The sequence below is a fragment of the Aquarana catesbeiana genome, linkage group LG03 (assembly GCF_042186555.1).
Source record: "Aquarana catesbeiana isolate 2022-GZ linkage group LG03, ASM4218655v1, whole genome shotgun sequence".
NCBI lineage: Eukaryota > Metazoa > Chordata > Amphibia > Anura > Ranidae > Aquarana > Aquarana catesbeiana.
In genome coordinates, this window is record NC_133326.1 from 77,441,058 (window position 1) to 77,454,489 (window position 13,432).

The following is a 13,432-nucleotide window of genomic DNA, read 5'->3' on the forward strand; positions in this document are numbered from 1 at the left end:
TCTCATTTCTCTGTCTCAAAGGTGAAACATCAGAGTTCTGTTTAGACCCCTGATATCTCACCAAAGCCCCCCAACGGGGCTCCTACAAAATGTTTTTAAAAAATAATAAAAAAATACAATTGTAAAAAATAAAGTGGTAAAAAAAGAATAATAAAAAAAAAAACTACTGACACCAGTGGCGGAACTACTAGGGTTGCAAAGTTGGCACTTGTAACTGTGCCCTGGCCAGGGGTCAGGGGGGCCCTTTATGGTTTTCTTCCCTGAAGGTTCTAGTTATGCCCCCGCCAAGAGTTCGGAAACGATAAGCCAAGGGTGGCAGGTCAGGTGTTCAGTGGAAACTACCTCTAAACATGAAGATTTTCTGTTTAGAAATGTTAATTTTGCCTAATTGTCTAGAATTCTTTATAAAAAATAGCAGTGTGCTTCCTGGTATGTGAGTGTACTTAGGAGCTATGTTTACCCCCAGCCTACAGACGGACGTTGATAAAATTAGGGAATGGGCAGCTACATGGCTGATGAGATCCTGAAAACTACCTGAAGCATCAATTTGCTGGTCTCCTGCTGCATGCTGTGGTTCCTCCAACTGACACAGGACATAGTAGTGACATTGGGGCCAGTAGATTAAATCAATATGGGCAGCAGGGGCCAGGATACTAAATGTCTTCAGAAATCGGCGGCACAGGCAGCAAGAGAGAAAACCATTCAATCTCTTGTTAACAGGGAAGAGTTTGTTTTTAATTTAATTCACTTCAACAGAACTCTGAGAAACGATAAAGGAGGGTTTGGGGGTTGGAGTAGGTACAGAGAGAGGGTTAGGGTGACATTAGGTGCATAGTTTAGGAGACATTCACACTGAATGTAGCCTGTGACATTACCGGTGCATGTGCTCTGAAGGTTCAGCATACCGTGCCGGAACCGAGGGCTCCTGTGCATGAGAGGGAGTGATGTCATTGCAGATCCGGCCACTCACACAGCCGTAGTCTGCGAACCCGGAAGGAAGATGGAAGTGGGATCAGATCACACTAGTTGGATCAGACATCATAGCCACACAGGGCATGCAGAGTCCGTTTTCCCATTATGCACCACTACATGTAGACCTAAAAGAGAAGAGTGAAGTGTCTCCAAATTCTGCTTTGGTTCAGCATGTAATGTAGTGGCTGCTGGTGCTCAAAATTTTTGGGGGGCGCAAACAAACTGAAAAATACTGAACCCCCCCCCCATCAATTGCAGCCTCACTCTGCCCATCAAATGCAGCCATTGTGCCCATCATATGCAGCCACGTGTGCCCATCATATGCAGCCACTGTGCCCATCATATACAGCCACTTGTGCCCATCATAAGCAGCCACTTGTGCCCATCATAAGCAGCCACTTGTGCCCATCATAAGCAGCCACTTGTGCCCATCATATGCAGCCATTGTGCCCACAATGTAGCCACTTGTGCCCATCATATGCAGCCACTTGTGCCCATCAAATGCAGCCACTTGTGCCCATCATATGCAGCCACTTGTGCCCATCAAATGCAGCCACTTGTGCCCATCATATGCAGCCACTTGTGCTCATCAAATGCAGCAATTTGTGCCCATCATATGCAGCCATTGTGCCCATCAAACGCAGCCACTGCCAATCAAATGCAGTCACTTGTGCCCATCATATGCAGCCACTTGTGCCCATCATATGCAGCCACTTGTGCCCATCATGTGCAGCCACTTTTGCCCATCATGTGCAGCCACTTGTGCCCATCATATGCAGCCACTGTGCCCACAGCTCCCAGGAGATAGCGGGGACCACTTACGATGCGCAGCGCGACTCGCGCATGCGCAGTAGGGAACCGGGAAGTGAAGCCGCAACGCTTCACTCCTGATTCCCTCACCTAGGATGGTGGCGGCAGCAGCTGCCGAGAACCGAGCGGGTTCTCGGCGTCCCCTGCCGACATCGCTGGACCCTGGGACAGATAAGTGGCCATGTATTAAAAGTCAGCAGCTGCAGTATTTGTAGCTGCTGGCTTTTAATATTTTTTTTTTTTGCGGTTTGGGTGGACTCCCTCTTTAAGTAGGAAGTTTCAGGAAAAAATTTAAATTTTAAATAAAGAACTGTGAAGCAAAATAAGGATCAGTGCCCATCTGCAGCCTCACCATTGCCCTGAATGCAGCCTGATCGATACCCATCTGCAGCCTCAGAGGGGACAGGGAGGGGGCGGGATGAGCGACAACAGATTACATACAGGAGAATCTCCTGTTTACTCGGCGGCTTCTTTAATACAAAGTCCCACCTTCTATAATAGACAGAACAGTTGTCCAATGCCAGCCCAGGGGACGGGACTTCCTATTACAGAGGCCGCCGAGTAAACAGGAGATCCTCCTGTATGTAATCTGACGGCACTAGTCCCGCCCCCTCCCTGTCTCCTCCAAGGAAGGATAAATATAGTAGATATTTTTTGTGGCCCCCCCGCGGTGCTCGGGGATTCATTGGGGGCCACAAAAGATTATATATATATATATATATATATATATATATATATACCGTATTTATCAGGGTATAAAACGCACCGGCGTATAACACGCACCCCAAGTTTAGGAGGGAATTTTAAGGAAAAAAACTTTTAGGTGGGAAGTTTAAGGTAAAATATTACATTTAAATGCCCATCAATGCAGCCTTATCAGTGTCCCCATCCGCAGCCTTGTCCAGTGTCATTGCAGCCTTGTGTCATTACCATTGCAGCCTTGTGTCATTGCAGACTTGCCCGGGCAGGCTGATTATTTAAAATTGCCGCCGATCTCCGCTCCACTGAGGGGAGAGGAGCGAGCGCTGGTGTCCTGTTGAATAATGTCCCCCATTGGATAGCGTCCGCCCTGTACTGCGCAGGTGCAGCGCTTACGCAGTACGGAGGACATAGGAGATGCCGAAAGTCTCCGAACATCATCAGCTGATACATAGAACACCGCCGACATACACAAAGCCGAGTGTACTCGGCTATGCTCGGCTCCTCTCGCAGTCCCGCCCCTATGATGGACATAATACAGGTCCAATGGCGGGACTGGGCGTGACTGTGAGCGGAGCCGAGACTAGCCGAGTACATTCATAGTAGGTGAGGTTGAAAAAAGACACAAGTCCATCAAGTCCAACCTATGTGTGTGATTATGTGTCAGTATTGCATTGTATATCCCTGTATGTTGTGGTCATTCAGGTGCTTATCTAATAGTTTCTTGAAGCTATCAATGCTCCCCGCTGAGACCACCGCCTGTGGAAGGGAATTCCACATCCTTGCCGCTCTTACAGTAAAGAACCCTCTACGTAGTTTAAGATTAAACCTCTTTTCTTCTAATTTTAATGAGTGGCCACGAGTCTTGGTAAACTCTCTTCTGCGAAAAAGTTTTATCCCTATTGAGGGGTCACCAGTCCGGTATTTGTAAATTGAAATCATATCCCCTCTCAAGCGTCTCTTCTCCAGAGAGAATAAGTTCAGTGCTCGCAACCTTTCCTCATAACTAAGATCCTCCAGACCCTTTATTAGCTTTGTTGCCCTCCTTTGAACTCGCTCCATTTCCAGTACATCCTTCCTGAGGACTGGTGCCCAGAACTGGACCGCATACTCTAGGTGCGGCCGGACCAGAGTCTTGTAGAGCGGGAGAATTATCGTTTTATCTCTGGAGTTGATCCCCCTTTTAATGCATGCCAATATTCTGTTTGCTTTGTTAGCAGCAGCTTGGCATTGCCTGCCATTGCTGAGCCTATCATCCACTAGGACCCCCAGGTCCTTTTCCATCCTAGATTCCCCCAGAGGTTCTCCCCCCAGCGTATAGAATGCATTCATATTTTTGCCACCCAAATGCATTATTTTACATTTTTCTACATTGAACCTCATTTGCCATGTAGTCGGCTATGTGATATCGGCGGCGCTCGCTCCTCTCCCCTCAGCGGAGCGGAGATCGGCGGATAACACGCACCCACGATTTTCCCGATTTTTGTTATACGCCGATAAATACGGTAATTTTAACGGTTCAAAGAATATCAGGCAAAATGGTCGGCCCTCACGCACGTTCACTTCATCAAATTTGTCCCTCTTTGAAAAAAGTTTGGACACCCCTGTTCTAAAGGCTGGATATTTTTTACCTTAATACATTCCCTGCATTAGGTTAAAAAATGTCCCAGTAGTTCTATCACCCCCTCACCTCCTTATATACCTTTCCTATCTTGATCCAGCACTGTGCCTGTCTGCAGCAGTGCTAGTCTCTGTTCCTCTCCTCATAGGACACAGAGGCAGCAGCGGGAACCATTGGCTCCCACTGCTGTCCATCAATTCCTGTGAGGAAGGGGGAAGGCCAAGATGCGCTGTGTGTGTCTATAGACACAGCTCAGTTCAGGAGCGAGCCCGCAGGTGTGCCCCCATAGCAAGCAGCTTTCCCTGGGGGCAGACATAGAAGAGGAGGAGCTGAGAGTGCCCTAGAAGAGAGGACCCTAGAAGAGAAGGTTTGGGGCCACTCTGTGCAATACCATTGGAGAGAGCAGGTAAGTATACTATGATTATTTTCATTTAATAAAATGAATCCATCTGACTGGATCAGAGCAACTCCAAAACTGTAGCTTTTGTTGGGATGTTCCCGGTCTGCAGTGGTCAGGACTGACCAAAGGTGGTCCAAGGAAGATAAACCGAGTAACTGGCAACAGGGCATGGGCGGCCAAGGCTCATTGATGTATGTGGGGTGTGAAAGTTGGCCTGTGTAGTCCAGTCTAATAGAAGCGTTACTGTAGATTGCTGAAAAAGTTAATGCTGGTTCTGATAGAAAGGTGTCAGAACACACATTGCATCACAGTTTGTTGTGCCAAAGCACCTACAATTAAGGATGAGCCGAGCACCTCCCAGTTCGGACCAAAACTTGCAAACAGGCAAAGTCTATGGGACACAAACATGAAAAAAAAAAGTGCTCCTTTTTGAAGGCTTATATGCAAGTTATTGTCATAAAAGTGCCCCAGGGGACATGTATCAATACAAAAAAAAAAAGTTTCAAAAATGGCCCTTTTTTCGGGAGCAGTGATTTTAATAATGCTTAAAGTGAAACATTCCTTTAAATATCGTGCCTGGGGGGTGTCTATAGCATGCCTGTAAATGGCGCAGTTTTCCCGTGCTTAGAACAGTACTACAGCAAAATGAAATTTCTAAAGTAAAAAAAAATTGCGTGGGAGTCCACCCAAAATCCATACCAGACCTGATATTAAGGGGAACCCCGCGACAATTTTTTTTTTAAATGGCGTAGGGCCCCCCCCCCCAAAAAAAATCCATCCCAGACCTGATTTTAAGGGGAACCCTGAGACAAAATTTAAAAAAATGGCGTAGGGATCCCCCTTAAAATCCATACCCAGACCCTTATCCGAGCACGCAACCCGGCAGGCCGCAGGAAAAGAGGGGAGGACGAGAGAGCGCCACCCCTCCTGAACCGTACCAGGCCACATGCCCTCAACATGGGGAGGATGCTTTGGGGGTCCCCAAAGCACCTTGTCCCCATGTTGATGGGGACAAGAGCCTCATCCCCACAACCCTTGCCCGGTGGTTGTGAGGGTCTGCGGGTGAGGGGCTTTCGGAATCTAGAAGCCCCCTTTAACAAGGGGACCCCCAGATCCCGGCCTCCCCCTATGTGAATTGGTAACGGGTACATTGTACCACTACCATTTCAAAATAGACCTGAAGGGTCTGGTATGGATTTTGGGAGGACCCCCACGCAATTTTTTATTTTACATTTTGGTTCGGGGTTCCCCTTTTTATTACATAATGGAAAATATAATTCAAGTGATAAAAATTAAGTGTATAAATTGCATGTATCAAGTCTTAAAGTGCTCGTGTCAGTGCTCTGTCTCTATCAGTGCTGTACTCACATAGAGCTCCTTGAACTTGGTCTCATAGAAGAGAAGGGGCTGTGTGAGTTTCACCACCTCAGAGGTCTCATCATCCCCATTTGACAGCAGTAGGTCCCCCGGGACTACCTGTAGGGGAAGAGCTCCTGGTGGGAGATAGCAGCGGAGAAGCCGTGAGGTGAGAAGGGGTCCCTGTCCCCAGGGGATAAGGGGGTCCCTGTCCCCAGGGTAGAGGGAGTCCCTGTCCAGGGGAGATGGAGTGGGGTATGGGATGGTGTGTGAGGGATATAGGGTCAAACAAACAAAAAACTCCCAGTCTATGGATAGTGCAGGACCCACTAATCATGGGGTACTTTGTCGCAGTAAGTGGGCTTAAGCACCATATAGCAATATGGTGTGACCAAATCCCCATATTTTTTGAAAATGTCTAGGTGTTTTAAATAAGCCTTGCAGGAGGTAAATGTCTTTTTTGCATGTGTGCGCTGTAATATTTTGTTATTTCAGGGATATAGGGTCGTCTCACTCACCATGACCAAGCTGCAGGGCACTCATCCATGGTCGCCTGGGCTCCCTCCAGCAGAAGAACGGATGGGCGATCAGCATATCTCCGAGGGAGATCTGTGTATGACGGGGGTGGGGGGGTTTGGGGGGGCTGGCAGACAAGCCTGCGGTGTTCTCTGGGTAGCTGGCTCTCACTCAAAGGGCTGCATCTGTGTGCTTAAAATTTGTTTGCCCAGAAGAAGCATGGAGTGCAGTGCAGTGTTAGCAGATATAGGGCGGCGGGACTCTGGCTGGGGAGGACACTGAACTGAGTGGCGCTGCATGGGACAGAAGAGAGGGACCCCGAAGAGCCAGCCGAGCACACAGGCGGGGAATCCGACAATAAAGAGCAACCAGTGCGGTAGAGTAGGGAGCTCTGCTATCCACCCCCAGAGGCGGCTCTTTAATTAGGCAGCCACGAGGCCCCTGTGAGCGGAAGGCATTGGGCGACCACATAATTAAAGAGCCGCCTCTGCCGCCCCTCTCAAAGTGCCGCCTGGGTCCAATGGACCTCTCAGGACCCAAGGCAGTGTAATGCTTTAGGCAATGTTCTGCTGGGAAACCTTGGGTTCTGCCATTCATGTGGATGTTACTTTAGAGTCCATGCCTTAATGGGTCAGGGTTATTTTTTTTTGGCAAAAGGACAATGCTCTATCTTAGGTGGGTGCTCATAAAGTTATGGCTTATTGGTGTATACTCAGTGCGTCTCCCATTCAGCAGACATCACTTGCCCACATCTGGTGTTTCACTGTAATAGGAAATTTTCAAGAAATACTAGGGTTGCTGGATAAGTCTACAGCAAACATAGAAAAACTCTTTAAAGAATTTTAACATTGTTATAAAAAATGTAAAAAAAAGTTTTTTTTTTTTTTTAATCTCCTGAATAGGCGATAAAATCATGCTGACCAAAATACAGTAAAACCTTGGTTTGAGAGTAACTTGGGTTGAGAGCGTTTTGCAAGACCAGAAACATTTTTAAACAAATTTTGACTTGATATTCAAGTAGCGTCATATCACAACTGGGTATAAAAGAGAAGAGAGGTGCCTCTAAGTGTAGCAATATGGTTACATTTAATGAAGGTACAACATTTAGAAACTCACATGGTTGATGATTAACACAGGCACATACAAGTATGAAGGCATCCAGGGTAAAGCTGTCCACATAGACCGTCCTCCTTACCGCCATTGATTTAGTCCCTTCCACACTGCGCTTCATGTACGGTTCAAGCCTCTCTTTCAGATCGCTCTACTGCAGGGTAGTCTTCCCAGTCACGATTGTAGACTGACAGCGGTGAGTGCCGGCGGTGCGGGGGACAGTCTATGTGGACAGCTTTACCCCGGATGCCTGCATACTTAGATGTGCCTCTTTTAATCATCAATGCGAGTTGCTAAATGTTGTACCTTGATTAAATGTAACTATATTGCTACACTTAGAGGCGCTCTCTTCTCTTTTATAGTCTGTGGCTCCTGCTGGGTTTTGCTTCTAATCCCCTTCGGAGAGGCTGCCTTTTGTGGATGGATATTTTATGGTTACACAACTTATCACATTGCTATAATCATTTTATATGGACTATTAACTGAAGGATTTATGAATAAATGGTTGTGGAACAAATCATTTGAGTTTCCGTTATTTCTTCTGGGGAAATTCGCTTTGATATACAAGTGCTTTGGATTACAAGCATGCTCCTGGAATGAATTATGCTCGCAATCCAAGGTTTTAATGTATTAGACAATTTAAATAGCCAAAGGATAGTGCTTGGAGGTTTCTTGGCAGGATTACAAATGCAAGAAATTTAATTGCATTTTATTAAGAATAGATGTTTTCTCTTTGAAAGAAAAACTGTCTTTCCGAGCTACTTTTCCTGCTCAGCAAGAATTTCTTGTTTAACTAGATAGTCCAGGTTAGAGCTGCTAACAGGTCCGTAAAAGAAAAAAAAAAATGAAAAAAGGCTTGTCTAACAGTTGTCTTTGGCTCCACTAGCAACAAGAGAGATAGTGTCAGTATCTTAAATGAAAAATGCTATTCATTAAAGGCACATTCAGAAGTGTTTGAAATAGAATAGAGTTCAATCATTTCAGAAAGGGTTCAGTAAATTAAAAGCTAACCGACACCAAGGTTGATCTGTTAGAAGTGAACACAGCAATTGTAATGCTCAGTGTCTTTACATAAAGCTAAATTCCAGGCAAACTGTCAAAATAAATAAATAAATACACACATACATACACATATATATATATATATATATATATATATATATATATATATATATATATATACATACATACATACATACACACACACACACACACACACACACACACACACACAGTATCTCACAAAAGTGAGTACACCCCTCACATTTTTGTAAATATTTTATTATATCTTTTCATGTGACAACACTGAATAAATGACACTTTGCCACAATGTAAAGTAGTGAGTGTACGGCTTGTATAACAGTGTAAATTTGCTGTCCCCTCAAAATAACTCAACACACAGCCATTAATGTCTGGCAACAAAAGTGAGTACACCCCTAAGTGAAATTGTCCAAATTGGGCCCAATTAGCCATTTTCCTCCCTGGTGCCATGTGACTCATTAGTGTTACAAGGTCTCAGGTGTGAATGGGGAGCAGGTGTGTTAAATTTGGAAGTTCAACATGGCACCTCGTGGCAAAGAACTCTCTGAGGATCTGAAAAAAAAAAAGAATTGTTGCTCTACATAAAGATGGCCTAGGCTTTAAGAAGATTGCCAAGAAACTGAGCTGCAGCATGGTGGCCAAGACCATACAGCGGTTTAACCACTTAAGGGCCGCCCACCGCCTATATACTGCAGCAGGGTGGCCCTGTTGCGCTAAACGACATATCCGTATGTCCTTTCATGCATGAGTTACATAGTTACATAGTTAGTCAGGTTGAAAAAAGACACAAGTCCATCCAGTCCAACCATAAAAAAAAAAAAAAAAAAAAAAAAGTACAATCCAATATACCCAATACTATACCCACAGTTGATCCAGAGGAAGGCAAAAAACCCCAGCAGAGCATGCTCCAATTTGCTACAGCAGGGGAAAAAATTCCTTCCTGATCCCAGAGAGGCAATCGGATTTTCCCTGGATCAACTTTACCTATAAATGTCAGTACCCAGTTATATTATGTACATTTAGGAAAGTATCCAGGCCTTTCTTAAAGCAATCTACTGAGCTGGCCAGAACCACCTCTGGAGGGAGTCTATTCCACATTTTCACAGCTCTTACTGTGAAGAAACCTTTCCGTATTTGGAGATGAAATCTCTTTTCCTCCAGTCGTAAAGAGTGCCCCCTTGTCCTCTGTGTTGACCGTAAGTGAATAACTCAACACCAAGTTCACTATATGGACCCCTTATATATTTAAACATGTTGATCATATCCCCCCTTATTCTCCTCTTCTCAAGAGTGAACAAATTCAGTTCCTCTAATCTTTCCTCATAGCTGAGCTCCCCCATGCCTCTTATCAGTTTGGTTGCCCTTCTCTGCACTTTCTCCAGTTCCCCGATATCCTTTTTGAGAACTGGTGTCCAAATGAGTCACTGAGGGTGGCTCCCGCTGCACAGCGGGGAAACTGATTCGTGGGTATGGTGGCGGCGATGTGGCGCTGGCCACCCGCGATCGCTCCTCAGAGAGGCAGAATGGGGATCTGCCTTTGTAAACAAAGCAGATCCCTGTTCTGACAGGAGAGTATAGAGTGATCGTCTGTTCCTAGTGATCAGGAACAGCGATCTCTCTGTACTCCCAGTCAATCCACTCCCTCCCCAGTTAGAAACACCTTCCTAGGGTACATTTAACCCCTTGATCGCCCCTAGTGTTAACCCCTTCCTTGCCAGTGTCATTTATATAGTGATCAGTGGCTATTTTTAGCTGTGATCACTATGATGTCACTGATTCCAAAAAAGTGTCAAAAATGTCTGATCTGTCCACTGCAATGTTGCAATCCAGCTAAAAATTGCTGATCACCGCCATTATTAAAAAAAAAAAAAAAAATTAAAAATGCCATAAGTCTATTCCCTATTTTATAGACGCTATAACTTTTGCGCAAACCAATCAATATACGCTTATTGCGATTTTTATTACCAAAAATATGTAGCAGAATACATATTGGCCTAAACTGATGAAGAAATTTGTTATTTTACATTTTTTGGGGGTATATTATAGCAAAAAATGTAAAAAATAAATTGTGTGATCGAGCCACTGGATACGTGTACACATTCCAGATTTATGAAGACAAAGACTCCCAGCTCCAGCCACGTGAGTGCCCCATATATATTGGAACCAGTGGGAAAATTGTCTGGGCACTCGCATAGCCCCTGTTATACCAGCCTGCCCCTTTTTCGTCACCTTTACAGTAAACAAACCCTGGCCTGTGGTACCTTAAAAAAAAAAAAAAAAAAAAAAAAAGGAATGGATTCCCACAAAATCTGCTAACAAACAAATTGTAAAAAGGAGAATCGGCATTCATGAGAAATGAGGAGGTGTTGGCCATGAAGTGGAGGGACAAGAAAGATTTCCACATCCTCTCTACAATCCACAATGATACCTTGGTGGAGATTAGGGATGAGCCGAACACCCCCCTGTTCGGTTCGCACCAGAACATGCGAACAGGAAAAAAGTTCGTTCGAACATGCGAACACCGTTAAAGTCTATGGGACACGAACATGAATAATCAAAAGTGCTAATTTTCAAGGCTTATATGCAAGTTATTGTCATAAAAAGTGTTTGGGGACCTGGGTCCTGCCCCAGGGGACATGGATCAATGCAAAAAAAAGTTTTAAAAACGGCCGTTTTTTCAGGAGCAGTGATTTTAATAATGCTTAAAGTCAAACAATAAAAGTGTAATATCCCTTTAAATTTCGTACCTGGGGGGTGTCTATAGTGTGCCTGTAAAGGGGCGCATGTTTCCTGTGTTTAGAACAGTCTGACAGCAAAATGACATTTTGAAGGAAAAAACTCATTTAAAACTACCCGCGGCTATTGCATTGCCGACAATACACATAGAAGTTCATTGATAAAAAACGGCATGGGAATTCCCCAAAGGGGAACCCCGAACCAAAATTAAAAAAAAAAAATGACGTGGGGGTCCCCCTAAATTCCATACCAGGCCCTTCAGGTCTGGTATGGATATTAAGGGGAACCCCAGCCAAAATTAAAAAAAAAAATGACGTGGGGTTCCCCCTAAATTCCATACCAGACCCTTCAGGTCTGGTATGGATTTTAAGGGGAACCCCGCGCCAAAAAAAAAAAAAAAAAAACGGCGTGGGGTCCCCCCAAAAATCCATACCAGACCCTTATCCGAGCACGCAACCTGGCAGGCCGCAGGAAAAGAGGGGGGGACGAGAGTGCGGCCCCCCCTCCCTCCTGAACCGTACCAGGCCACATGCCCTCAACATTGGGAGGGTGCTTTGGGGTAGCCCCCCAAAACACCTTGTCCCCATGTTGATGAGGACAAGGGCCTCATCCCCACAACCCTGGCCGGTGGTTGTGGGGGTCTGCGGGCGGGGGGCTTATCGGAATCTGGAAGCCCCCTTTAACAAGGTGACCCCCAGATCCCGGCCCCCCCCCTGTGTGAAATGGTAAGGGGGTACATAAGTACCCCTACCATTTCACGAAAAAAGTGTCAAAAATGTTAAAAATGACAAGAGACAGTTTTTGACAATTCCTTTATTTAAATGCTTCTTCTTTCTTCTATCTTGCTTCATCTTCTGGTTCTTCTGGCTCTTCTGGTTCTTCTGGTTCTTCCTCCGGCGTTCTCGTCCAGCATCTCCTCCGCGGCGTCTTCTGTCTTCTTCTCCTCGGGCCGCTCCGCACCCATGGCATGGGGGGGAGGCTCCCGCTCTTCTCTTCTTCTCTTCTTCTCTTCTTCTTTTCTTCTTTTCTTCTCTTCTTCTTCATTTTCTTCTCCGGGCCGCTCCGCAATCCATGCTGGCATGGAGGGAGGCTCCCGCTGTGTGACGGCGCTCCTCGTCTGACAGTTCTTAAATAACAGAGGGGGGCGGGGCCACCCGGTGACCCCGCCCCCCTCTGACGCACGGTGACTTGACGGGACTTCCCTGTGACGTCACGGGGAATGCCACAGGGAAGTCCCGTCAAGTCACCGTGCGTCAGAGGGGGCGGGGTCACCGGGTGGCCCCGCCCCCCTCTGTTATTTAAGAACTGTCAGACGAGGAGCGCCGTCACACAGCGGGAGCCTCCCTCCATGCCAGCATGGATTGCGGAGCGGCCCGGAGAAGAAAATGAATAGGAAGAAGAGAAGAAGAGAAGAAAAGAAGAAAAGAAGAGAAGAAGAGAAGAGCGGGAGCCTCCCCCCCATGCCATGGGTGCGGAGCGGCCCGAGGAGAAGAAGACAGAAGACGCCGCGGAGGAGATGCTGGACGAGAACGCCGGAGGAAGAACCAGAAGAACCAGAAGAGCCAGAAGAACCAGAAGATGAAGCAAGATAGAAGAAAGAAGAAGCATTTAAATAAAGGAATTGTCAAAAACTGTCTCTTGTCATTTTTAACATTTTTGACACTTTTTTCGTGAAATGGTAGGGGTACTTATGTACCCCCTTACCATTTCACACAGGGGGGGGGCCGGGATCTGGGGGTCACCTTGTTAAAGGGGGCTTCCAGATTCCGATAAGCCCCCCGCCCGCAGACCCCCACAACCACCGGCCAGGGTTGTGGGGATGAGGCCCTTGTCCTCATCAACATGGGGACAAGGTGTTTTGGGGGGCTACCCCAAAGCACCCTCCCAATGTTGAGGGCATGTGGCCTGGTACGGTTCAGGAGGGAGGGGGGGCCGCACTCTTGTCCCCCCCTCTTTTCCTGCGGCCTGCCAGGTTGCGTGCTCGGATAAGGGTCTGGTATGGATTTTTGGGGGGACCCCACGCCGTTTTTTTTTTTTTTTTTTTGGCGCGGGGTTCCCCTTAAAATCCATACCAGACCTGAAGGGTCTGGTATGGAATTTAGGGGGAACCCCACGTCATTTTTTTTTTTTAATTTTGGCCGGGGTTCCCCTTAATATCCATACCAGACCTG